This window comes from Eschrichtius robustus, chromosome 1, assembly GCF_028021215.1.
Source record: "Eschrichtius robustus isolate mEscRob2 chromosome 1, mEscRob2.pri, whole genome shotgun sequence".
NCBI classification, from domain to species: domain Eukaryota; kingdom Metazoa; phylum Chordata; class Mammalia; order Artiodactyla; family Eschrichtiidae; genus Eschrichtius; species Eschrichtius robustus.
Genome location: NC_090824.1, coordinates 143,545,552 through 143,571,607, shown reverse-complemented (window position 1 = coordinate 143,571,607; position 26,056 = coordinate 143,545,552). Strand labels below are relative to the sequence as shown.

Below are 26,056 nucleotides of genomic sequence, written 5' to 3'. Positions count from 1 at the left end.
CCTAATATCTAATAGAACATCTTGGGGTGGTTGAATACCTACCGTCCTGAGTTATCCGCGACCATGCTCGGGAACATGGCCCCGCCTCACTTTTTCCAGTTCTTCTTAGCACCTCCAGTCATCAGAGCACACGAAGATCTTCTTGTTTTTGCCAACGGCGAGTCTTGCCCAGCAACTGCACCTGGGAAGTGGACTGGTGTCCTCAAAGGACATGATCCATACAAACATTTACCTGGGCTTGAGCTCTGAAACTGCTTCCCAAGGACCTCTATCCCTTACGGAGAACTGACTGCACGCATGATACTACGACTGCAGGAAGTTAGGCACACACATTGGCCGGCGTGTGAGAGGCTGTATTTCTTTGTTCACGCGTGTGACTGTGACTGTGCACGCAGACGCTCTTGTGGGTTTCTCTGTGTGCCGCTGACTACGCGTCTTGGTCTCTGTGTGTCCCTGTAGCCCTGTGAAGAGGCATCCAACAGTAAACGCCATAGTTTATACACAACACCCTGTCTAGACCCACAACTGAAAGGAGAAAGCCCCCTGTTAGCTTCCAGAGGCCGCATGCAAACTTTAACCCCCAGGGGCTGTTGAAATACTCCACGGACTCCCTCTCTCCCACAGACACGCTTTCTGACCAGAGCACAATGACTGGACGAAACCTGCCTCCCGGCCGTGGGTGTGACATCTACGTGCAACTCGAGAACCTGCCAGATACCAGCACATCTGATGTGCACTTGGGGTCACTCCCAGCACTTTCGGAAGCAAGGGAACTGCCATGGGTGAGCCGACACCGACCTACAGCATTCTCCTGGCAAGATGCAGCCTGAAACCACTCAAGGGGCTGAAGAACATCGAACAAAGTGCAACTTCTTGCCAACTAGGCCTAATCACTTTCCTTTGACCCGTGGGAATGCCCACCACAGTAAGAAGTGGGCTTCAGCAGCCATGACCCCTGTTGAAACCCCACAGCGGAAACTATGTCACCTTCCCGGCCATGTCTCAGGCAGCTCAATTCCTGCAAGGTTCGCGGCCCTGACCCCTAAGGAACCGCTCAAACGCTCAACAGCCTCGTCCAACGTGCCCTACTCCAGCCAGCAGGGTGACGCGTCCCACTGGAAGCCACAGACATCGTCTGAACACGGGAACAAGGAACACCAGGGAAGACAGAACGCAAGCCTGTCTGCTTTGAAGATGCTGATCCCACCTGATGCATCCTGGAAGTTCTCCACTGCCACAGTGACACCACTGAGGAACTCATAGTGATCAAAGGCATGATCCCCGAGGACCACAGACAGACTTGCAACGGAAGACCTCTGCCATGTGAGGGGACTTGGAAGCCTGAACGGGAACAGTGACTGGCCTTGGCAGCGCACCAGGGATGGCAACAGTGCCCCCTTCTCTGCCCCGCCAACGGACTGCTCTGGATAAAGCTCTGGCTATTCGAAAGGCCTGCATGCCACACGGGCCGGCCGCGTCATGCCCTCCGGCAGAAACACTATCGCTTTGCACATTTCCAAAAGTGGGAAAAGAGCGACCAAAGGGCTTGTTTGCTTAACTCACCTACCCCCAAGAAGGCCGGCACAGATGCCTCAGCATGTCCGTCTTCTCTATGTCCCGCAAGACACCCGTGGGGAGTCACTCCTCTGGAAACGGGATTGCAACTCTTCACAGGTAACCTACCTCACTGCATTCTCATGAACTGCCAAAGCCATCCCCACCATAGGCAGCTGATGCCAGGCCATCACGAACAAGACACATCCTTGGGAACCCGAGGCCAGCGCCTGCAACTTAATGATGACAGCCCATCCCACGACATCACACAGGACCTGTCCTCATGATACCTTACCTTTCTCTCCAGGGCAGCAGCCACTACGCAGGCTTAAATGCAGCACTCGATCCTCACCCCACTCCACGATGATCCACTTAGCGACAACAATGTGCTGGCAGCTTCAGGGGCAGCAGCGAGGCCTAATCCATCAGCCCCCTTCCGCCATCACCAAACTCCATCCCACCCCCGCCCACTGCTCCAGCCCCACCGGGCACTAAAGAACCTCACCGCACCAAACACGACAACAGAGAGGGCCACAGGCCTGGCCTGAGGCTCCAGTCTCCAACCAGGGAAACTTGCTCATTTCGGCTCCCAAAATCAACCACCGAAGCGGCATGCACAAAGCGTGATCCTGGTCAAAACACACTTCTACAACCTGAAAGCTCAGTGGGCCCACACCAGCACACACTCCGACTCTGAAGACTAGCAAGAGAGCCTGCCCATTGCATTCCCTCACGGCCTTTTAGCAGGGACCGCGGATTCATAGATGACCCAGCTTATGGGCAGACACGGTCGACCCTCAGTCAGGAGCCCCTCCAATACTGGAGTCCTTGGAGGTGTTTGCGTGCATGTCGGCAGGGGACACTGGCCTTCACTCCTAACAGTCCCCTACACCCGAGAGAGGAAACGTGCTGAACCTCAGTTTCGATAAGGATACGGTAGAGTGTTCTCAACCATTTTGTTCAGAGTCTCCAAGGAGTGCATACAAGGGTGTCATCATTGATCCAAGCACATGCTGGGATACTGCAGAACACAACCGGGCACTGCGCCGGGCTCTGCAGGGGTGTCATGAGCCTGGGGTACCCCAAAAGACTGGAGAATCCACAGCCCTCAGGCCATTCAACAAGACGAACAATCAAGCCACTCTTGCAGCCATTGGGCCCATCTCAGGAAAACCTAATATATAATGGCACATCTTGGGGTGGTTGAATGCCTACCATCTTGAGTTATCCGTGACCATGCTCGGGAACATGGCCCCGCCTCACTTTTTCCAGTTCTTCTGAGCACCTCCAGTCATCAGAGCACACGAAGATCTTCTTGTTTTTGCCGACGGCGAGGCTTGCCCAGCAACTGCACCTGGGAAGTGGACTGGTGTCCTCAAAGGACATGATCCATACAAACATTTACCTGGACTTGAGCTCTGAAACTGCTTCCCAAGGACCTCTATCCCTTACCGAGAATTGACTGCATGTCTGATAGTACGACTGAAGGAAGTTACGCACATACATTGGCCGGTGTGTGAGAGGCTGTATTTCTGTGTTCACGCGTGTGACTTTGACTGCGCACGCAGACGCTCTTGTGGGATTCTCTGTGTGCCGCTGACTACGCGTCTTGGTCTCTGTGTGTCCCTGTAGCCCTGTGAAGAGGCGTCCAACAGTAAACGCCATAGCTTATACACAACACCCTGTCTAGACCCACAACTGAAAGGAGAAAGCCCCCTGTCAGCTTCCAGAGGCCGCATGCAAACTTTAACCCCCAGGGGCTGTTGAAATACTCCACGGACTCCCGCTCTCCCACAGCCACGCCTTCTGACCAGAGCACAACGACTGGACGAGACCTGCCTCCCGGCCGTGCGTGTGACATTTACGTGCAACTCGAGAACCTGCCAGCTACCAGCACATCTGATGTGCACTTGGGGTCACTCCCAGCACTTTCGGAAGCAAGGGAACACCCATGGGTGACCCGACACCGACCTACAGCATTCTACTGGCAAGATGCAGCCTGAAACCACTCAAGGGGCTAAAGAACATCGAACAAAGTGCAACTTCTTGCCAACTAGGCCTAATCACTTTCCTTTGACCCGTGGGAATGCCCACCACAGGAAGCAGTGGGCTTCATCAGTCATTACCCATGTTGGAACCCCACAGCGGAAACTAGGCCACCTTCCCGGCCATGTCTCAGGCAGCTCCCATCCTGCAAGGTGCGCGGCCCTGACCCCTAAGGAACCGCTCAAACGCTCAACAGCCTCGTCCAACGTGCCCTACTCCAGCCAGCAGGGCGACGCGTCCCTACTGGAAGCCACAGACATCTTCCGAACACGGGAACACTGAACACCAGGGAAGACAGACCGCAGGCCTGTCTGCTTTGAAGATGCTGATCCCACCTGATGCATCCTGGAAATTCTCCACTGCCACAGTGACACCACTGAGGAACTCAGAGTTATCAAAGGCATGGTCCCCGAGGACCACAGACAGACTTGCAACGGAAGACCTCTGCCATGTGAGCGGACTTGGAAGACTGAAAGGGAACAGTGGCTGGCCTTGGCAGCGCACCAGGGATGGCAACAGTGCCCCCTTCTCTGCCCCACCAACGGACTGCTCTGGATAAAGCTCTGGCTATTCGAAAGGCCTGCATGCCACACGGGCTGGCCGCGTCATGCCTCCGGCAGTAACACTATCGCTTTGCACATTTCCAAAAGTGGGAAAAGAGCGACCAAAGGGCTTGTTTTGATTACTCACCTACCCCCAAGAAGGCCGACACAGATGCCTCAGCATGTCCGTCTTCTCTATGTCCCGCAAGACACCCGAGGGGAGTCACTCCTCTGAAAATGGGTTGCAACTCTTCACAGGTAACCTACCTCACTGCATCCTCATGAACTGCCAAAGCCATCCCCACCATAGGCAGCTGATGCCAGGCCATCACGAAAAAGACACATCCTTGGGAAGCCGAGGCCAGCGTCTGCAACCCAATGATGACAGCCCATCCCACGACATCACACAGGACCTGTCCTCATCATACCATTCCTTTCTCTCCAGGTCAGCAGCCACTACGCAGGCTTAAATGCAGCACCCGATCCCCACCCCACTCCACGATGATCCACTTAGCGCCAACAGTGTGCTGGCAGCTTCAGGGGCAGCAGCGAGGCCTAATCCATCAGCCCCCTTCCGCCATCACCAAACTCCATCCCACCCCCGCCCACTGCTCCAGCCCCTCCGGGCACTCAAGAACCTCACCGCACCAAACACAACAACAGAGAGGGCCACAGGCCTGGCCTGAGGCTCCAGGCTCCAACCAGGGAACCTTGCTCATTTTGGCTCCCAAAATCAACCACCGAAGCGGCATGCACAAAGCGTGATCCTGGTCAAAACACACTTCTCCAAGCTGAAAGCTCACTGGGCCCACACCAGCACACACTCCGACTCTGAAGACTAGCAGGAGAGCCTGCCCCCTTGCATTCCCTCACGGCCTTTTAGCAGGGACCACGGATTCATAGATGACCCAGCTTACGGCCAGACACGGTCGACCCTCAGTCAGGAGCCCCTCCAATACTGGAGTCCTTGGTGGTGTTTGCGTACATGTCGGCAGGGGACACTGGTCTTCACTCCTAACAGTACCCTACACCCGAGAGCGGAAACGTGCTGAACCTCAGTTTCGATCAGGAGATGATAGAGTGTTCTCACCCATTTTGTTCAGAGTTTCCAAGGAATGCATACAAGGGTGTCATCATCGATCCAAGCACATGCTGGGACGCTGTAGAACACAAACGGGCATGCCGTGGGGCTCTGCAGGGGAGCCATAACCCAGAAGTACTCCAACAGCCTGGGGAATCCAGAGTCCTCAGGCAACTCAGCAAGACCAACAATCAATCCACTCTTGCAGCCATTGGACCCATCTGAGGAAAACCTAATATCCAATGGCACATCTTAGTATGCGTGAATGCTACTGTCCTGAGTTATCCCCAGCCACGCTCAGCAACGTGTGCCTGCTCCAATTTTTCCAGTTCTCCTTAGCACATCCAGTCATCAGAGAAAATGAAGGTTTCTTGTCTTTGCCGACGGCCAGCCTTACCCTGCAACTGCACCTGAGAAGTGGACAGAAATCATGCAGGCTTCTGAATTGCACCACAGTCCTCAGAGAATGATTCTTGTGAAAACTTACCTGCGTGTGAGCCCGGAACCTGCTTCCCAAGTACCACTTTCCCTTACCGAAAACGGATTGCGTGTCTCACAGCACGACTGGAGGAAGTTAGGCATGTATGTTGGCCGGTGTCTGAGACGCTGTATGTGTGTATTCACGCGTGTGGGCGTGTGTGACTGTGACTGCGCACGAAGATGCACTCGTGGGTTCCGGTGTGTGCCGCTGAATACGCGTCTTGTTCTCTGGGTGTCCCTGTGGCCCTCTGCAGACGCCTCCAACAGTAACCGCCATAGTTTATGCACACCATCCTGGATGGACCCCCAACTGAAAGGAGAAAGACCCCTGTCAGCTTAAAGAGGCCACATGCGAACTTTGACCCCCAGGTACTGTTGAAAGAGTCCACAGACTCCCACTCTCTCACAGCCACGCCTTCTGACCAAAGCACAAAGAGTGGACGAGACCTGCCTCCCGGCCGTGGCTGTCACATCTATGTGGACCTGGAGAACCTGCCACCTACCAGCACATCTGATGTGCCCTTGGGGTCACTCCCAGCACTACCGGAAGCAAGGGAACCTCCCATGGGCGGGCTGACAGCGACCTGCATTTGCCTACAGGCAAGATGCAGCCCGGCAATTCTCAAGGGACTAAAGAACTGCGGACCAAGTGCGTCTTCTCACCAATTAGACCAAATCACATTCCATGACCATGTGGGAATGTCCACAATGGGAAGTGTTGGGCTTCAGGAACCATGACACAGATTGGAACACCAGAGCAGAAATTAGGCCACCTCCTCGCCCACGTATCGGCAAGTTTCCAACTGGCAGGGTTGGTGGCCCTGACCACTGAGAAAACGCTCAAACGTTACACAGCCTCTTCCTAACTGCCCTCCTCCTGCATGCAGGGCGACTCGACCCTATTGGAAACCACAGACATCATGCGAACACAGGGACACTGAACACCAGGGAAGACAGACCGCTAGCCTGTCTGCTTTGATGAGGCCCACACCATCCCATGCATCCTGGCAATTCTCCACTGCTACAGCGACACTACCGAGGAACTCACAGCGATCAAATGCACTGTTCTTGAGGACCACAGACAGACTTTCAACGGAAGACCTCTGCCACACGAGGGGACCTGGAAGCTTGAAAGGGCACAGTGGCTGTCCACGACAGCACACCTGGCATCGCAACAGTGCCCCCATCTCTGCCCCGCCCACGGACTGCTGCAGATAAACCTCAGGCTGTTCGAAAGGCCTGCATGCCAAACTGGCTGGCGGTGTCATGCCCCCCCGGGAGAGACATTTTCGCTTTGCACATTCCCAAACAAGGGAAGAAAGCAGCCAATAGGGATGTTCCATAACTCACCTACCTCCAAGGAGGACGGCACAGGCGCCTCACAATGTCAATTTTCTCTACTTCCCGCAAGACACCCTTTGGGTGTCATTCCTCCGGCAATGGGATCACAAATCTACACAGGTTACCTACCTAACCTCATGCACTTGAACTGCCAAAGCCACCCCCTCCATAGGCAGCTGATGCCAGCCCATCACGAACATGACGCATCCTTGGGAAGCCGAGCCCAGCACCTGCAACCCAATTATGACAGCCTATTCCACGACCTCACAAAGGACATATCCTCATCATCCCTCACCTTCCTGTCCAGGACATCAGCGACCACGCAGGTTTAAATGCAGCACTCGATCCTCACCCCACTCCACGATGCCCCACATGGAACCAACACTGTGCTGGGTGTTAAAGTAGAGGAGCAGACAAGGGCAGCAGTGTGGCCTAATCCATCAGCCCCTTCCACCGATGCCCAACCCGAGCCCACACCGCCCACTTTTCCAGCCTCACTAGGGACTCAAAAACCTCACTGTGCAAAACGCAAGGACAGGGAGGGCCACAGGCCTGGCCTCAGGCTCCAGCAACCAACCATGGACGCTTGCTCATTTTGGCTTCCAAAATCAACGCACGAAGCGACATGCACGAAGCGTGATCCTGGCCAAAACACACCTATCCAACTGCAAGCACACTGGGCCTAGACCGGCACACACCCCGACTCTTAAGACCAGCCAGAGAGCCTGCCCCCTTGCATTCCTTCAACCGCCTTTCAGCAGGGACCCGGGATACACAGATAAGCCAGCTTATGCGCAGACACGGTCGACCCTCAGACAGGAGCCCCTCCAATACTGGAGTCCTTGGTGGTATTTGCGTGCATGTCGGCAGGGGACACTGGCCTTCGCTCCTAACAGTCCCCTACACCCGAGAGAGGAAACGTGCTGAACCTCAGTTTCGATAAGGAGACGATAGAATGTTCTCACCCATTTTGTTCAGAGTTTCCAAGGAATGCATACAAGGGTGTCATCATCGATCCAAGCACATGCTGTGATGCTGCAGAACACAACCGGGCAGTGTGCGGGGCTCTGCAGGGGAGCCATGAGCCTGGGGTACCCCAAAAGACTGGAGAATCCACAGGCCTCAGGTCACTCAACAAGACGAACAATCAAGCCACTCTTGCAGCCATTGGGCCCATCTCAGGAAAACCTAATATCTAATGGGACATCTTGCGGTGGTTGAATACCTACCGTCCTGAGTTATCCGTGACCATGCTCGGGAACATGGCCCCGCCTCACTTTTTCCAGTTCTTCTTAGCAACTCCAGTCATCAGAGCACACGAAGATCTTCTTGTTTTTGCCAACGGCGAATCTTGCCGAGCAACTGCACCTGGGAAGTGGACTGGTGTCCTCAAAGGACATGATCCATACAAAATTTACCTGGGCTTGAGCTCTAAAACTGCTTCCCAAGGACCTCTATCCCTTACCGAGAACTGACTGCACGCATGATACTACGACTGCAGGAAGTTAGGCACACACATTGGCCGGCGTGTGAGAGGCTGTATTTCTTTGTTCACGCGTGTGACTCTGACTGCGCACGCAGACGCTCTTGTGGGTTTCTCTGAGTGCCGCTGACTACGCGTTTTAGTCTCTGTGTGTCCCTGTAGCCCTGTGAAGAGGCGTCCAACAGTAAACGCCATAGCTTATACACAACACCCTGTCTAGACCCCCAACTGAAAGGAGAAAGCCCCCTGTCAGCTTCCAGAGGCCGCATGCAAACTTTAACCCCCAGGGGCTGTTGAAATACTCCACGGACTCCCGCTCTCCCACAGCCACGCCTTCTGACCAGAGCACAAAGACTGGACGAGACCTGCCTCCCGGCCGTGGGTGTGACATCTACGTGCAACTCGAGAACCTGCCAGCTACCAGCACATCTGATGTGCACTTGGGGTCACTCCCAGCACTTTCGGAAGCAAGGGTACTCCCATGGGTGAGCCGACACCGACCTACAGCATTCTACTGGCAAGATGCAGTCTAAAACCACTCAAGGGGCTAAAGAACATCGAACAAAGTGCAACTTCTTGCCAACTAGGCCTAATCACTTTCCTTTGACTCGTGGGAATGCCCACCACAGGAAGCAGAGGGCTTCAGCAGCCATGACCCATGTTGGAAACCCACAGCGGAAACTAGGCCACCTTCCCGGCCATGTCTAAGGCAGCTCCCATCCTGCAAGGTTCGCGGCCCTGATCCCTAAGGAACCGCTCAAACGCTCAACAGCCTCGTCCAACGTGCCCTACTCCAGCCAGCAGGGCGACGCGTCCCTACTGGAAGCCACAGACACCTTCCGAACATGGGAACAAGGAACATCAGGGAAGACAGACCGCAAGCCTGTCTGCTTTGAAGATGTTGATCCCACCTGATGCATCCTGGAAATTCTCCACTGCCACAGTGACACCACTGAGGAACTCAGAGTGATCAAAGGCATGGTCCCCGAGGACCACAGACAGACTTGCAACGGAAGACCTCTGCCATGTGAGGGCACTTGGAAGCCTGAAAGGGAAGAGTGGCTGGCCTTGGCAGCGCACCAGGGATGGCAACAGTGCCCCCTTCTCTGCCCCGCCATCGGACTGCTCTGGATAAAGCTCTGGCTATTCGAAAGGCCTGCATGCCACACGCGCCGGCCGCGTCATGCCCTCCGGCAGAAACTCTATCGCTTTGCACATTCCCAGAAGTGGGAAAAGAGCGACCAAAGGGCTTGTTTGCATAACTCACCTACCCCCAAGAAGGCCGGCACAGATGCCTCAGCATTTCCATCTTCTCTATGTCCCGCAAGACACCCGTGGGGAGTCACTCCTCTGGAAACGGGATTGCAACTCTTCACAGGTAACCTACCTCACTGCATCCTCATGAACTGCCAAAGCCATCCCCACCATAGGCAGCTGATGCCAGGCCATCACGTACAAGACACATCCTTGGGAAGCTGAGGCCAGCGCCTGCAACCCAATGATGACAGCCCATCCCACGACATCACACAGGACCTGTCCTCATGATACCTTACCATTCTCTCCAGGGCAGCAGCCACTACGCAGGCTTAAATGCAGCACTCGATCCTCACCCCACTCCACGATGATCCACTTAGCGCCAGCAGTGTGCTGGCAGCTTCAGGGGCAGCAGCGAGGCCTAATTCATCAGCCCCCTTCTGCCATCACCAAACTCCATCCCACCCCCGCCCACTGCTCCAGCCCCACCGTGCACGCAAGAACCTCACCGCACCAAACACGACAACAGAGAGGGCCACAGGCCTGGCCTGAGTCTCCAGGCTCCAACCAGGGAACCTTGCTCATTTTGGCTCCCAAAATCAACCACCGAAGCGGCATGCACAAAGCGTGATACTGGTCAAAACACACTTCTCCAAGCTGAAAGCTCACTGGGCCCACACCAGCACACACTCCGACTCTGAAGACTAGCAGGAGAGCCTGCCCCCTTGCATTCCCTCACGGCCTTTTAGCAGGGACCGCGGATTCATAGATGACCCAGCTTATGGGCAGACACGGTCGACCCTCAGTCAGGAGCCCCTCCAATACTGGAGTCCTTGGGGGTGTTTGCGTGCATTTCAGCAGGGAACACTGGCCTTCACTCCTAACAGTCCCCTACACCCGAGAGAGGAAACGTGCTGAACCTCAGTTTCGATAAGGATACGGGAGAGTGTTCTCACCCATTTTGTTCAGAGTTTCAAAGGAATGCATACAAGGGTGTCATCATCGATCCAAGCACATGCTGGGATGCTGCAGAACACAACCGGGCAGGGCGCCGGGCTCTGCAGGGGAGTCATGAGCCTGGGGTACCCCAAAAGTCTGGAGAATCCACAGGCCTCAGGCCACTCAACAAGACGAACAATCAAGCCACTCTTGCAGCCTTTGGGCCCATCTGAGGAAAACCTAATATCTAATGGCACATCTTGGGGTGGTTGAATACCTACCATCCTGAGTTATCTGCGACCATGCTCGGGAACATGGCCCCGCCTCAATTTTTCCAGTTCTTCTTAGCACCTCCAGTCATCAGAGCACACGAAGATCTTCTTGTTTTTGCCGACGGCGAGGCTTGCCCAGCAACTGCACCTGGGAAGTGGACTGGTGTCCTCAAAGACATGATCCATACAAACATTTTCCTGGGCTTGAGCTCTGAAACTGCTTCCCAAGGACCTCTACCCCTTACCGAGAATTGACTGCATGTCTGATAGTATGACTTCAGGAAGTTAGGCACATACATTGGCCGGTGTGTGAGAGGCTGTATTTCTGTGTTCACGCGTGTGACTGTGACTGCGTACGGAGACGCTCTTGTGGGTTTCTCTGTGTGCCGCTGACTACGCGTCTTGGTCTCTGTGTGTCCCTGTAGCCCTGTGAAGAGGCGTCCAACAGTAAACGCCATAGTTTATACACAACACCCTGTCTAGACCCACAACTGAAAGGAGAAAGCCCCCTGTCAGCTTCCAGAGACCGAGTGCAACCTTTAACCCCCAGGGGCTGTTGAAATACTCCACGGACACCCGCTCTCCCACAGCCAAGCCTTCTGACCAGAGCACAAAGACTGGACGAGACCTGTCTCCCGGCCGTGGGTTTGACATCTACGTGCAACTCCAGAACCTGCCAGCTACCAGCACATCTGATGTGCACTTGGGGTCACTCCCAGCACTTTCGGAAGCAACGGAACTCCCATGGGTGGCCCGACACCGACCTACAGCATTCTACTGGCAAGATGCAGCCTGAAACCACTCAAGGGGCTAAAGAACATCAAACAAAGTGCAACTTCTTGCCAACTAGGCCTAATCACTTTCCTTTGACCTGTGGGAATGCCCACCACAGGAGGCAGTGGGCTTCAGCAGCCATGACCCATGTTGGAACACCGCAGCGGAAACTAGGCCACCTTCCCGGCCTTGTCTCAGGCAGCTCCCATCCTGCAAGGTGCGCGGCCCTGACCCCTAAGGAACCGCTCAAAAGCTCAACAGCCTCGTCCAACGTGCCCTACTGCAGCCAGCAGGGCAACGCGTCCCTACTGGAAGCCACAGACATCTTCCGAACACGGGAACACTGAACACCAGGGAAGACAGACTGCAAGCCTGTCTGCTTTGAAGATGCTGATCCCACCTGATGCATCCTGGAAATTCTCCACTGCCACAGTGACACCACTGAGGAACTCAGAGTGATCAAAGTCATGGTCCCCGAGGACCACAGACAGACTTGCCACGGAAGACCTCTGCCATGTGAGGGGACTTGGAAGCCTGAAAGGGAACAGTGGCTGGCCTTGGCAGCGCCCCAGGGTTGGCAACAGTGCCCCCTTCTCTGCCCCGCCAACGGACTGCTCTGGATAAAGCTCTGGCTATTCGAAAGACCTGCATGCCACACGGGCCGGCCGCGTCATGCCCTCCGGCAGAAACACTATCGCTTTGCACATTCCCAGAAGTGGGAAAAGAGCGACCAAAGGGCTTGTTTGCATAACTCACCTACCCCCAAGAAGGCCGGCACAGATGCCTCAGCATGTCCATCTTCTCTATGTCCTGCAATACACCCGTGGGGAGTCACTCCTCTGGAAACGGGATTGCAACTCTTCACAGGTAACCTACCTCACTGCATCCTCATGAACTGCCAAAGCCATCCCCACCATAGGCAGCTGATGCCAGGCCATCACGAACAAGACACATCCTTGGCAAGCCGAGGCCAGCGCCTGCAACCCAATGATGACAGCCCATCCTACAACATCACACAGGACCTGTCCTCATGACACCTTACCTTTCCCTCCAGGGCAGCAGCCACTACGCAGGCTTAAATGCAGCACTCGATCCTCACCCCACTCCACGATGATCCACTTAGCGCCAACAGTGTGCTGGCAGCTTCATGGGCAGCAGCGAGGCCTAATCCATCAGCCCCCTTCCGCCATCACCATACTCAATCCCAACCCTGCCCACTGCTCCAGCCCCACCGGGCGCTCAAGAACCTCACCGCACCAAACACGACAACAGAGAGGGCCACAGGCCTGGCCTGAGGCTCCAGGCTCCAACCAGGGAACCTTGCTCATTTCGGCTCCCAAAATCAACCACCGAAGCGGCATGCACACAGCGTGATCCTGGTCAAAACACAATTCTCCAAGCTGAAAGCTCACTGGGGCCACACCAGCACATACTCCGACTCTGAAGACTAGCAGGAGAGCCTGCCCCCTTGCATTCCCTCACGGCCTTTTAGCAGGGACCGCGGATTCATAGATGACCCAGCTTATGGGCAGACACGGTCGACTCTCAGTCAGGAGCCCTCCAATACTGGAGCCCTTCATGGTGTTTGCGTGCCTGTCGGCAGGGGACACTGGCCTTCACTCCTAACAGTCCCCTACACCCGAGAGAGGAAACGTGCTGAACCTCAGTTTCGATAAGGATACGGTAGAGTGTTCTCACCCATTTTGTTCAGAGTTTCCAAGGAATGCATACAAGGGTGTCATAATCGATCCAAGCACATGCTGGGATGCTGCAGAACACAACCGGGCAGTGCGCCGGGCTCTGCAGGGGAGTCATGAGCCTGGGGTACCCCAAAAGTCTGGAGAATCCACAGCCCTCAGGCCACTCAACAAGACGAACAATCAAGCCACTCTTGCAGCCATTGGGCCCATCTCAGGAAAACTTAGTATCTAATGGCACATCTTGGGGTGGTTGAATACCTACCATCCTGAGTTATCCGCGACCATGCTAGGGAACATGGCCCCGCCTCACTTTTTCCAGTTCTTCTTAGCACCTCCAGTCATCAGAGCACACGAAGATCTTCTTGTTTTTGCTGACGGCGAGGCTTGCCCAGCAACTGCACCTGGGAAGTGGACTGGTGTCCTCTAAGTACATGATCCATACATACATTTACCTGGGCTTGAGTTCTGAAACTGCTTCCCAAGGACCTCTATCCCTTACCGAGAATTGACTGCATGTCTGATAGTATGACTGCAGGAAGTTAGGCACATATATTGGCCGGTGTGTGAGAGGCTGTATTTCTGTGTTCACGCGTGTGACTGTGACTGCGTACGCAGACGCTCTTGTGGGTTTCTCTGTGTGCCGCTGATTACGCGTCTTGGTCTCTGTGTGTCCCTGTAGCCCTGTGAAGAGGCGTCCAACAGTAAACGCCATAGTTTATACACAACACCCTGTCTAGACCCCCAACTGAAAGGAGAAAGCCCCCTGTCAGCTTCCAGAGGCCGCATGCAAACTTTAACCCCCAGGGGCTGTTGAAATACTCCACGGACTCCCGCTCTCCCACAGCCACGCCTCCTGACCAGAGCACAAAGACTGGACGAGACCTGCCTCCCGGCCGTGGGTGTGACATCTACGAGCAACTCCAGAACCTGCCAGCTACCAGCACATCTGATGTGCACTTGGGGTCACTCGCAGCACTTTCGGAAGCAAGGGAAATCCCATGGGTGACCCGACACCGACCTACAGCATTCTACTGGCAAGATGCAGCCTGAAACCACTCAAGCGGCTAAAGAACATTGAACAAAGTGCAACTTCTTGCCAACTAGGCCTAATCACTTTCCTTTGACCCGTGGGAATGCCCACCACAGGAGGCAGTGGGCTTCAGCAGCCATGACCCATGTTGGAACCCCGCAGCGGAAACTAGGCCACCTTCGCGGCCATGTCTCAGGCAGCTCCCATCCTGCAAGGTTCGCGGCCCTGACCCCTAAGGAACCGCTCAAACGCTCAACAGCCTCGTCCAACGTGCCCTACTCCAGCCAGCAGGGCGACGCGTCCCTACTGGAAGACACAGACATCTTCCGAACACGGGAACACTGAACACCAGGGAAGACAGACGGCAAGCCTGTCTGCTTTGAGGATTGTAATCCCACCTGATGCATCCTGGAAATTCTCCACTGCCACAGTGACACCACTGAGGAACTCAGAGTGATCAAAGGCATGGTCCCCGAGGTCCACAGACAGACTTGCCACGGAAGACCTCTGCCATGTGAGGGGACTTGGAAGCCTGAAAGGGAAGAGTGGCTGACCTTGGCAGCGCACCAGGGATGGCAACAGTGCCCCCTTCTCTGCCCCGCCATCGGACTGCTCTGGATAAAGCTCTGGCTATTCGAAAGGCCTGCATGCCACACGGGCCGGCCGCGTCATGCCCTCCGGCAGAAACACTATCGCTTGGCACATTCCCAAAAGAGGGAAAAGAGCGACCAAAGGGCTTGTTTGCATAACTCAACTACCCCCAAGAAGGCCCAAACAGATGCCTCAGCATGTCCATCTTCTCTATGTCCCGCAAGACACCCGTGGGGAGTCACTCCTCTGGAAACGGGATTGCAACTCTTCACAGGTAACCTACCTCACTGCATCCTCATGAACTGCCAAAGCCATCCCCACCATAGGCAGCTGATGCCAGGCCATCACGAACAAGACACATCCTTGGGAAGCCGAGGACAGCGCCTGCAACCCAATGATGACAGCCCATCCCACGACATCACACAGGACCTGTCCTCATGATACCTGACCTTTCTCTCCAGGGCAACAGCCACTACGCAGGCTTAAATGCAGCACTCGATCCTCACCCCTCTCCACGATGATCCACTTAGCGCCAACAGTGTGCTGGCAGCTTCAGGGGCAGCAGCGAGGCCTAATCCATCAGCCCCCTTCCGCCATCACCAAACTCCATCCCACCCCCGCCAACAGCTCCAGCCCCACCGGGCGCTCAGGAACCTCACCGCATCAAACACGACAACAGAGAGGGCCACAGGCCTGGCCTGAGGCTCCAGGCTCCAACCAGGGAACCTTGCTCATTTTGGCTCCCAAAATCAACCACCGAAGCGGCAGGCACAAAGCGTGATCCTGGTCAAAACACAATTCTCCAAGCTGAAAGCTCACTGGGCCCACACCAGCACACACTCCGACTCTGAAGACTCGCAGGAGAGCCTGCCCCCTTGCATTCCCTCACGGCCTTTTAGCAGGGACCGCGGATTCATAGATGACCCAGCTTATGGGCAGACACGGTCGACCCTCAGTCAGGAGCCCCTCCAATACTGGAGTCCTTGGGGGTGTTTGCGTGCGTGTCGGCAGGGAACACTGGCCTTCACTCCTAACAGTCCCCTACACCCGAGAGAGGAAACGTGCTGAACCTCAGTTTCGATAAGGATACGGTAGAGTGTTCTCACCCATTTTGTTCAGAGTTTCAAAGGAATGCATACAAGGGTGTCATCATCGATCCAAGCACATGCTGGGATGCTGCAGAACACAACCGGGCAGGGCGCCGGGCTCTGCAGGGGAGTCATGAGCCTGGGGTACCGCAAAAGCCTGGAGAATCCACAGCCCTCAGGCCACTCAACAAGACGAACAATCAAGCCACTCTTGCAGCCATTGGGCCCATCTCAGGAAAACCTAATATCTAATGGCACATCTTGGGGTGGTTGAATACCTACCATCCTGGGTTATCTGCGACCATGCTCGGGAACATGGCCCCGCCTCACTTTTTCCAGTTCTTCTGAGCACCTCCAGTCATCAGAGCACACGAAGATCTTCTTGTTTTTGCCGACGGCGAGGCTTGCCCAGCAACTGCACCTGGGAAGTGGACTGGTGACCTCCGAGGACATGATCCATGCAAACATTTTCCTGGGCTTGAGCTCTGAAACTGCTTCCCAAGGACCTCTATCCCTTACCGAGAATTGACTGCATGTCTGATAGTACGACTGCAGGAAGTTAGGCACATACATTGGCCGGTGTGTGAGAGGCTGTATTTCTGTGTTCATGCGTGTGACTGTGACTGCGTACGCAGACGCTCTTGTGGGTTTCTCTGTGTGCCGCTGACTACGCGTCTTGGTCTCTGTGTGTCCCTGTAGCCCTGTGAAGAGGCGTCCAACAGTAAACGCCATAGTTTATACACAACACCCTGTCTAGACCCCCAACTGAAAGGAGAAAGCCCCCTGTGAGCTTCCAGAGGCCGCATGCAAACTTTAACCCCCAGGGGCTGTTGAAATACTCCACGGACTCCCGCTCTCCCACAGCCAGGCCTTCTGACCAGAGCACAAAGACTGGACGAGACCTGCCTCCAGGCCGTGGGTGTGACATCTACGTGCAACTCGAGAACCTGCCAGCTACCAGCACATCTGATGTGCACTTGGGGTCACTCCCAGCACTTTCGGAAGCAAGGGAACTCCCATGGGTGACCCGACACCGACCTATAGCATTCTACTGGCAAGATGCAGCCTGAAACCACTCAAGGGGCTAAAGAACATCGAACAAAGTGCAACTTCTTGCCAACTAGGCCTAATCACTTTCCTTTGACCCGTGGGAATGCCCACCACAGGAGGCAGTGGGCTTCAGCAGCCATGACCCATGTTGGAACCCCGCAGCGGAAACTAGGCCACCTTCCCGGCCATGTCCAGGCAGCTCCCATCCTGCAAGGTTCGCGGCCCTGACCCCTAAGGAACCGCTCAAACGCTCAACAGCCTCGTCCAACGTGCCCTACTCCAGCCAGCAGGGCGACGCGTCCCTACTGGAAGCCACAGACATCTTCCGAACACGGGAACACTGAACACCAGGGAAGACAGACGGCAAGCCTGTCTGCTTTGAAGATGCTGATCCCACCTGATGCATCCTGGAAATTCTCCACTGCCATAGTGACACCACTGAGGAACTCAGAGTGATCAAAGGCATGGTCCCCGAGGTCCACAGACAGACTTGCCACGGAAGACCTCTGCCATGTGAGGGGACTTGGAAGCCTGAAAGGGAAGAGTGGCTGGCCTTGGCAGCGCACCAGGGATGGCAACAGTGCCCCCTTCTCTGCCCCACCATCGGACTGCTCTGGATAAAGCTCTGGCTATTCGAAAGGCCTGCATGCCACACGGGCCGGCCGCGTCATGCCCTCCGGCAGAAACACTATCGCTTTGCACATTCCCAAAAGAGGGAAAAGAGCGACCAAAGGGCTTGTTTGCATAACTGAACTACCCCCTAGAAGGCCCGCACAGATGCCTCAGCATGTCCATCTTCTCTATGTCCCGCAAGACACCCGTGGGGAGTCACTCCTCTGGAAACGGGATTGCAACTCTTCACAGGTAACCTACCTCACTGCATCCTCATGAACTGCCAAAGCCATCCCCACCATAGGCAGCTGATGCCAGGCCATCACGTACAAGACACATCCTTGGGTAGCTGAGGCCAGCGCCTGCAACCCAATGATGACAGCCCATCCCACGACATCACACAGGACCTGTCCTCATGATACCTGACCTTTCTCTCCAGGGCAGCAGCCACTACGCAGGCTTAAATGCAGCACTCGATCCTCACCCCACTCCACGATGATCCACTTAGCGCCAACAGTGTGCTGGCAGCTTCAGGGGCAGCAGCGAGGCCTAATCCATCAGCCCCCTTCCGCCATCACCAAACTCCATCCCACCCCCGCCCACAGCTCCAGCCCCACCGGGCGCTCAAGAACCTCACCGCACCAAACACGACAACAGAGAGGGCCACAGGCCTGGCCTGTGGCTCCAGGCTCCAACCAGGGAACCTTGCTCATTTTGGCTCCCAAAATCAACCACCCAAGCGGCAGGCGCAAAGCATGATCCTGGTCAAACACACTTCTCCAAGCTGAAAGCTCACTGGGCCCACACCAGCACACACTCCGACTCTGAAGACTAGCAGGAGAGCCTGCCCCCTTGCATTCCCTCATGGCCTTTTAGCAGGGACCGCGGATTCATAGATGACCCAGCTTATGGGCAGACACGGTCGACCCTCAGTCAGGAGCCCCTCCAATACTGGAGTCCTTGGGGGTGTTTGCGTGCATGTCGGCAGGGAACACTGGCCTTCACTCCTAACAGTCCCCTACACCCGAGAGAGGAAACGTGCTGAACCTCAGTTTCGATAAGGATACGGTAGAGTGTTCTCACCCATTTTGTTCAGAGTTTCAAAGGAATGCATACAAGGGTGTCATCATCAATCCAAGCACATGCTGGGATGCTGCAGACCACAACCGGGCAGGGCGCCGGGCTCTGCAGGGGAGTCATGAGCCTGGGGTACCGCAAAAGCCTGGAGAATCCACAGCCCTCAGGCCACTCAACAAGACGAACAATCAAGCCACTCTTGCAGCCATTGGGCCCATCTCAGGAAAACCTAATATCTAATGGCACATCTTGGGGTGGTTGAATACCTACCATCCTGAGTTATCCGCCACCATGCTCGGGAACATGGCCCCGCCTCACTTTTTCCAGTTCTTCTTAGCACCTGCAGTCATCAGAGCACACGAAGATCTTCTTGTTTTTGCCGACGGCGAGGCTTGCCCAGCAACTGCACCTGGGAAGTGGACTGGTGACCTCAGAGGACATGATCCTTGCAAACATTTTCCTGGGCTTGAGCTCTGAAACTGCTTCCCAAGGACCTCTATCCCTTACCGAGAATTGACTGCATGTCTGATAGTACGACTGCAGGAAGCTAGGCACATACATTGGCCGGTGTTTGAGAGGCTGTATTTCTGTGTTCATGCGTGTGACTGTGACTGCGTACGCAGACGCTCTTGTCGGTTTCTCTGTGTGCCGCTGACTACGCGTCTTGGGCTCTGTGTGTCCCTGTAGCCCTGTGAAGAGGCGTCCAACAGTAAACGCCATAGTTTATACACAACACCCTGTCTAGACCCCCAACTGAAAGGAGAAAGCTCCCTGTGAGCTTCCAGAGGCCGCATGCAAACTTTAACCCCCAGGGGCTGTTGAAATACTCCACGGACTCCCGCTCTCCCACAGCCAGGCCTTCTGACCAGAGCACAAAGACTGGACGAGACCTGCCTCCCGGCCGTGGGTGTGACATCTACGTGCAACTCGAGAACCTGCCAGCTACCAGCACATCTGATGTGCACTTGGGGTCACTCCCAGCACTTTCGGAAGCAAGGGAACTCCCATGGGTGACCCGACACCGACCTACAGCATTCTACTGGCAAGATGCAGCCTGAAACCACTCAAGCGGCTAAAGAACATTGAACAAAGTGCAACTTCTTGCCAACTAGGCCTAATCACTTTCCTTTGACCCGTGGGAATGCCCACCACAGGAGGCAGTGGGCTTCAGCAGCCATGACCCATGTTGGAACCCCGCAGCGGAAACTAGGCCACCTTCGCGGCCATGTCTCAGGCAGCTCCCATCCTGCAAGGTTCGCGGCCCTGACCCCTAAGGAACCGCTCAAACGCTCAACAGCCTCGTCCAACGTGCCCTACTCCAGCCAGCAGGGCGACGCGTCCCTACTGGAAGACACAGACATCTTCCGAACACGGGAACACTGAACACCAGGGAAGACAGACGGCAAGCCTGTCTGCTTTGAGGATTGTAATCCCACCTGATGCATCCTGGAAATTCTCCACTGCCACAGTGACACCACTGAGGAACTCAGAGTGATCAAAGGCATGGTCCCCGAGGTCCACAGACAGACTTGCCACGGAAGACCTCTGCCATGTGAGGGGACTTGGAAGCCTGAAAGGGAAGAGTGGCTGACCTTGGCAGCGCACCAGGGATGGCAACAGTGCCCCCTTCTCTGCCCCGCCATCGGACTGCTCTGGATAAAGCTCTGGCTATTCGAAAGGCCTGCATGCCACACGGGCCGGCCGCGTCATGCCCTCCGGCAGAAACACTATCGCTTGGCACATTCCCAAAAGAGGGAAAAGAGCGACCAAAGGGCTTGTTTGCATAACTCAACTACCCCCAAGAAGGCCCAAACAGATGCCTCAGCATGTCCATCTTCTCTATGTCCCGCAAGACACCCGTGGGGAGTCACTCCTCTGGAAACGGGATTGCAACTCTTCACAGGTAACCTACCTCACTGCATCCTCATGAACTGCCAAAGCCATCCCCACCATAGGCAGCTGATGCCAGGCCATCACGAACAAGACACATCCTTGGGAAGCCGAGGACAGCGCCTGCAACCCAATGATGACAGCCCATCCCACGACATCACACAGGACCTGTCCTCATGATACCTGACCTTTCTCTCCAGGGCAACAGCCACTACGCAGGCTTAAATGCAGCACTCGATCCTCACCCCTCTCCACGATGATCCACTTAGCGCCAACAGTGTGCTGGCAGCTTCAGGGGCAGCAGCGAGGCCTAATCCATCAGCCCCCTTCCGCCATCACCAAACTCCATCCCACCCCCGCCAACAGCTCCAGCCCCACCGGGCGCTCAGGAACCTCACCGCATCAAACACGACAACAGAGAGGGCCACAGGCCTGGCCTGAGGCTCCAGGCTCCAACCAGGGAACCTTGCTCATTTTGGCTCCCAAAATCAACCACCGAAGCGGCAGGCACAAAGCGTGATCCTGGTCAAAACACAATTCTCCAAGCTGAAAGCTCACTGGGCCCACACCAGCACACACTCCGACTCTGAAGACTCGCAGGAGAGCCTGCCCCCTTGCATTCCCTCACGGCCTTTTAGCAGGGACCGCGGATTCATAGATGACCCAGCTTATGGGCAGACACGGTCGACCCTCAGTCAGGAGCCCCTCCAATACTGGAGTCCTTGGGGGTGTTTGCGTGCGTGTCGGCAGGGAACACTGGCCTTCACTCCTAACAGTCCCCTACACCCGAGAGAGGAAACGTGCTGAACCTCAGTTTCGATAAGGATACGGTAGAGTGTTCTCACCCATTTTGTTCAGAGTTTCAAAGGAATGCATACAAGGGTGTCATCATCGATCCAAGCACATGCTGGGATGCTGCAGAACACAACCGGGCAGGGCGCCGGGCTCTGCAGGGGAGTCATGAGCCTGGGGTACCGCAAAAGCCTGGAGAATCCACAGCCCTCAGGCCACTCAACAAGACGAACAATCAAGCCACTCTTGCAGCCATTGGGCCCATCTCAGGAAAACCTAATATCTAATGGCACATCTTGGGGTGGTTGAATACCTACCATCCTGGGTTATCTGCGACCATGCTCGGGAACATGGCCCCGCCTCACTTTTTCCAGTTCTTCTGAGCACCTCCAGTCATCAGAGCACACGAAGATCTTCTTGTTTTTGCCGACGGCGAGGCTTGCCCAGCAACTGCACCTGGGAAGTGGACTGGTGACCTCCGAGGACATGATCCATGCAAACATTTTCCTGGGCTTGAGCTCTGAAACTGCTTCCGAAGGACCTCTATCCCTTACCGAGAATTGACTGCATGTCTGATAGTACGACTGCAGGAAGTTAGGCACATACATTGGCCGGTGTGTGAGAGGCTGTATTTCTGTGTTCATGCGTGTGACTGTGACTGCGTACGCAGACGCTCTTGTGGGTTTCTCTGTGTGCCGCTGACTACGCGTCTTGGTCTCTGTGTGTCCCTGTAGCCCTGTGAAGAGGCGTCCAACAGTAAACGCCATAGTTTATACACAACACCCTGTCTAGACCCCCAACTGAAAGGAGAAAGCCCCCTGTGAGCTTCCAGAGGCCGCATGCAAACTTTAACCCCCAGGGGCTGTTGAAATACTCCACGGACTCCCGCTCTCCCACAGCCAGGCCTTCTGACCAGAGCACAAAGACTGGACGAGACCTGCCTCCAGGCCGTGGGTGTGACATCTACGTGCAACTCGAGAACCTGCCAGCTACCAGCACATCTGATGTGCACTTGGGGTCACTCCCAGCACTTTCGGAAGCAAGGGAACTCCCATGGGTGACCCGACACCGACCTATAGCATTCTACTGGCAAGATGCAGCCTGAAACCACTCAAGGGGCTAAAGAACATCGAACAAAGTGCAACTTCTTGCCAACTAGGCCTAATCACTTTCCTTTGACCCGTGGGAATGCCCACCACAGGAGGCAGTGGGCTTCAGCAGCCATGACCCATGTTGGAACCCCGCAGCGGAAACTAGGCCACCTTCCCGGCCATGTCCAGGCAGCTCCCATCCTGCAAGGTTCGCGGCCCTGACCCCTAAGGAACCGCTCAAACGCTCAACAGCCTCGTCCAACGTGCCCTACTCCAGCCAGCAGGGCGACGCGTCCCTACTGGAAGCCACAGACATCTTCCGAACACGGGAACACTGAACACCAGGGAAGACAGACGGCAAGCCTGTCTGCTTTGAAGATGCTGATCCCACCTGATGCATCCTGGAAATTCTCCACTGCCATAGTGACACCACTGAGGAACTCAGAGTGATCAAAGGCATGGTCCCCGAGGTCCACAGACAGACTTGCCACGGAAGACCTCTGCCATGTGAGGGGACTTGGAAGCCTGAAAGGGAAGAGTGGCTGGCCTTGGCAGCGCACCAGGGATGGCAACAGTGCCCCCTTCTCTGCCCCACCATCGGACTGCTCTGGATAAAGCTCTGGCTATTCGAAAGGCCTGCATGCCACACGGGCCGGCCGCGTCATGCCCTCCGGCAGAAACACTATCGCTTTGCACATTCCCAAAAGAGGGAAAAGAGCGACCAAAGGGCTTGTTTGCATAACTGAACTACCCCCTAGAAGGCCCGCACAGATGCCTCAGCATGTCCATCTTCTCTATGTCCCGCAAGACACCCGTGGGGAGTCACTCCTCTGGAAACGGGATTGCAACTCTTCACAGGTAACCTACCTCACTGCATCCTCATGAACTGCCAAAGCCATCCCCACCATAGGCAGCTGATGCCAGGCCATCACGTACAAGACACATCCTTGGGTAGCTGAGGCCAGCGCCTGCAACCCAATGATGACAGCCCATCCCACGACATCACACAGGACCTGTCCTCATGATACCTGACCTTTCTCTCCAGGGCAGCAGCCACTACGCAGGCTTAAATGCAGCACTCGATCCTCACCCCACTCCACGATGATCCACTTAGCGCCAACAGTGTGCTGGCAGCTTCAGGGGCAGCAGCGAGGCCTAATCCATCAGCCCCCTTCCGCCATCACCAAACTCCATCCCACCCCCGCCCACAGCTCCAGCCCCACCGGGCGCTCAAGAACCTCACCGCACCAAACACGACAACAGAGAGGGCCACAGGCCTGGCCTGTGGCTCCAGGCTCCAACCAGGGAACCTTGCTCATTTTGGCTCCCAAAATCAACCACCCAAGCGGCAGGCGCAAAGCATGATCCTGGTCAAACACACTTCTCCAAGCTGAAAGCTCACTGGGCCCACACCAGCACACACTCCGACTCTGAAGACTAGCAGGAGAGCCTGCCCCCTTGCATTCCCTCATGGCCTTTTAGCAGGGACCGCGGATTCATAGATGACCCAGCTTATGGGCAGACACGGTCGACCCTCAGTCAGGAGCCCCTCCAATACTGGAGTCCTTGGGGGTGTTTGCGTGCATGTCGGCAGGGAACACTGGCCTTCACTCCTAACAGTCCCCTACACCCGAGAGAGGAAACGTGCTGAACCTCAGTTTCGATAAGGATACGGTAGAGTGTTCTCACCCATTTTGTTCAGAGTTTCAAAGGAATGCATACAAGGGTGTCATCATCAATCCAAGCACATGCTGGGATGCTGCAGACCACAACCGGGCAGGGCGCCGGGCTCTGCAGGGGAGTCATGAGCCTGGGGTACCCCAAAAGTCTGGAGAATCCACAGCCCTCAGGCCACTCAACAAGACGAACAATCAAGCCACTCTTGCAGCCATTGGGCCCATCTCAGGAAAACCTAATATCTAATGGCACATCTTGGGGTGGTTGAATACCTACCATCCTGAGTTATCCGCCACCATGCTCGGGAACATGGCCCCGCCTCACTTTTTCCAGTTCTTCTTAGCACCTGCAGTCATCAGAGCACACGAAGATCTTCTTGTTTTTGCCGACGGCGAGGCTTGCCCAGCAACTGCACCTGGGAAGTGGACTGGTGACCTCAGAGGACATGATCCTTGCAAACATTTTCCTGGGCTTGAGCTCTGAAACTGCTTCCCAAGGACCTCTATCCCTTACCGAGAATTGACTGCATGTCTGATAGTACGACTGCAGGAAGCTAGGCACATACATTGGCCGGTGTTTGAGAGGCTGTATTTCTGTGTTCATGCGTGTGACTGTGACTGCGTACGCAGACGCTCTTGTCGGTTTCTCTGTGTGCCGCTGACTACGCGTCTTGGGCTCTGTGTGTCCCTGTAGCCCTGTGAAGAGGCGTCCAACAGTAAACGCCATAGTTTATACACAACACCCTGTCTAGACCCCCAACTGAAAGGAGAAAGCTCCCTGTGAGCTTCCAGAGGCCGCATGCAAACTTTAACCCCCAGGGGCTGTTGAAATACTCCACGGACTCCCGCTCTCCCACAGCCAGGCCTTCTGACCAGAGCACAAAGACTGGACGAGACCTGCCTCCCGGCCGTGGGTGTGACATCTACGTGCAACTCGAGAACCTGCCAGCTACCAGCACATCTGATGTGCACTTGGGGTCACTCCCAGCACTTTCGGAAGCAAGGGAACTCCCATGGGTGACCCGACACCGACCTACAGCATTCTACTGGCAAGATGCAGCCTGAAACCACTCAAGGGGCTAAAGAACATCGAACAAAGTGCAACTTCTTGCCAACTAGGCCTAATCACTTTCTTTTGACCCGTGGGAATGCCCACCACAGGAGGCAGTGGGCTTCAGCAGCCATGACCCATGTTGGAACCCCGCAGCGGAAACTAGGCCACCTTCGCGGCCATGTCTCAGGCAGCTCCCATCCTGCAAGGTTCGCGGCCCTGACCCCTAAGGAACCGCTCAAACGCTCAACAGCCTCGTCCAACGTGCCCTACTCCAGCCAGCAGGGCGACGCGTCCCTACTGGAAGCCACAGACATCTTCCGAACACGGGAACACTGAACACCAGGGAAGACAGACGGCAAGCCTGTCTGCTTTGAAGATTCTGATCCCACCTGATGCATTCTGGAAATTCTCCACTGCCACAGTGACACCACTGAGGAACTCAGAGTGATCAAAGGCATGGTCCCCGAGGACCACAGACAGACTTGCCACGGAAGACCTCTGCCATGTGAGGGGACTTGGAAGCCTGAAAGGGAAGAGTGGCTGGCCTTGGCAGCGCACCAGGGATGGCAAAAGTGCCCCCTTCTCTGCCCCGCCATCGGACTGCTCTGGATAAAGCTCTGGCTATTCGAAAGGCCTGCA

The 26,056-nt window shown here is 55.5% G+C and overlaps 9 non-coding genes across 9 annotated transcripts; all 9 read right to left on the bottom strand.

Annotated features, from left to right (window-relative positions):
- Positions 1-2,465: 2,465 nt before the first annotated feature.
- LOC137751050 (small nucleolar RNA SNORD116) lies at positions 2,466-2,558 on the bottom strand. Its single transcript, XR_011070681.1, has one exon. It is a non-coding gene; the product is annotated as a small nucleolar RNA SNORD116 (small nucleolar RNA).
- A 2,634-nt stretch (positions 2,559-5,192) lies between these two features.
- On the bottom strand, positions 5,193-5,285 carry LOC137777440 (small nucleolar RNA SNORD116). Its single transcript, XR_011076519.1, has one exon. It is a non-coding gene; the product is annotated as a small nucleolar RNA SNORD116 (small nucleolar RNA).
- A 2,684-nt stretch (positions 5,286-7,969) lies between these two features.
- On the bottom strand, positions 7,970-8,062 carry LOC137776951 (small nucleolar RNA SNORD116). The gene has a single exon (XR_011076364.1). It is a non-coding gene; the product is annotated as a small nucleolar RNA SNORD116 (small nucleolar RNA).
- Positions 8,063-10,697: 2,635 nt separating this feature from the next.
- LOC137750236 (small nucleolar RNA SNORD116) lies at positions 10,698-10,790 on the bottom strand. Its single transcript, XR_011070400.1, has one exon. It is a non-coding gene; the product is annotated as a small nucleolar RNA SNORD116 (small nucleolar RNA).
- A 2,634-nt stretch (positions 10,791-13,424) lies between these two features.
- LOC137777165 (small nucleolar RNA SNORD116) lies at positions 13,425-13,517 on the bottom strand. Its single transcript, XR_011076453.1, has one exon. It is a non-coding gene; the product is annotated as a small nucleolar RNA SNORD116 (small nucleolar RNA).
- A 2,636-nt stretch (positions 13,518-16,153) lies between these two features.
- On the bottom strand, positions 16,154-16,246 carry LOC137778665 (small nucleolar RNA SNORD116). The gene has a single exon (XR_011076964.1). It is a non-coding gene; the product is annotated as a small nucleolar RNA SNORD116 (small nucleolar RNA).
- A 2,634-nt stretch (positions 16,247-18,880) lies between these two features.
- On the bottom strand, positions 18,881-18,973 carry LOC137750454 (small nucleolar RNA SNORD116). Its single transcript, XR_011070441.1, has one exon. It is a non-coding gene; the product is annotated as a small nucleolar RNA SNORD116 (small nucleolar RNA).
- Positions 18,974-21,609: 2,636 nt separating this feature from the next.
- LOC137778657 (small nucleolar RNA SNORD116) lies at positions 21,610-21,702 on the bottom strand. The gene has a single exon (XR_011076962.1). It is a non-coding gene; the product is annotated as a small nucleolar RNA SNORD116 (small nucleolar RNA).
- Positions 21,703-24,336: 2,634 nt separating this feature from the next.
- LOC137750447 (small nucleolar RNA SNORD116) lies at positions 24,337-24,429 on the bottom strand. Its single transcript, XR_011070440.1, has one exon. It is a non-coding gene; the product is annotated as a small nucleolar RNA SNORD116 (small nucleolar RNA).
- Between the last annotated feature and the right edge of the window lie 1,627 nt (positions 24,430-26,056).